Below are 1187 nucleotides of genomic sequence, written 5' to 3'. Positions count from 1 at the left end.
CACACATACATACACACATGCATTCATACATCCATACATACATGCATACATACATACATACATACATACGTACGTACGTACACCAACACAAACAGCCCAACCTTTTCCTTAGGTAGAGTCAAACAAAATAATGATGATGATGTTGATGATGAAGATGATGATGATGATGATGATGATGATGATGATGATGATGATGATGATGATGATGATGATGATGGTGATGGTGATGGTGATGATGATGATGATGATGATGATGATGATGATGATGATAAAAATTATATCAAGAGCAACAGTAAATAATATTAATTTTAAAAAAGACATCGTTTCAACGTTATGATCTGGAAATATTCGTGAAATTACCAAATGCGCCGATAATTAACGAAATCACACACACACACACACACACACATAAAGCAAAAGCAAGAAATAAAGCAACAAGCCAATAATTAAACAAATAAATTAAACAAAAAAAAACAGCAATAAAAATACAAAAATGTGTTGCTAATACAACAAAACGAATACAAAAATAAAATAAAAACAAAACAAAACTTTATCAGCATTATTCATAATCAAATATAACAAAGAAGCAAAAAGAAGAAAATAGTTTCAAAAATATTACAAATGCCAAAAAAATAAATAAATAAATAAACATAAACCCATTCACTTCACCCCCAAAACGCTGCCCGCCTGCCCAACCCCTCCACTGCAAAAGCAGAAACTTTCTTTCATGAATGTTCTTTTGTTTCGTGGTTTGTAGTTATTAAATTAAACACACATACACACACACACACACACACACACACACACACACACACACACACACACACACACAAGCACACGCACACAATAACAACAACAATGCATAAAAACAATAACAACAACAACAACAGCAATTAAATGTATAAAAGAAACACGATACGCTGATCGAATATTATCATTCAACTTCACAAACCGTCAGAGGCCCCGCTGTTGCTTTTGTTGCTGTTGTTGTTGTTGTTGTTGTTGTTGTTGTTGTAAACGTGGTTGTTACGGTGGTTATAGCTGTTACCATTTCTGCTGTTGATGATGCTGCTGTTGTTATTGCTGTTTTTGTTGTTGTTGTTGTTTATGATGATGATGATGATGATGATGACGACGACGACGACGACGATGAGGATGATGACGATGAGGATGATGATGATGATGAT

The sequence above is a fragment of the Octopus bimaculoides genome, chromosome 7 (assembly GCF_001194135.2).
Source record: "Octopus bimaculoides isolate UCB-OBI-ISO-001 chromosome 7, ASM119413v2, whole genome shotgun sequence".
Taxonomy (NCBI): Eukaryota; Metazoa; Mollusca; class Cephalopoda; order Octopoda; family Octopodidae; genus Octopus; species Octopus bimaculoides.
Note: the sequence above shows the minus strand (reverse complement) of the source record.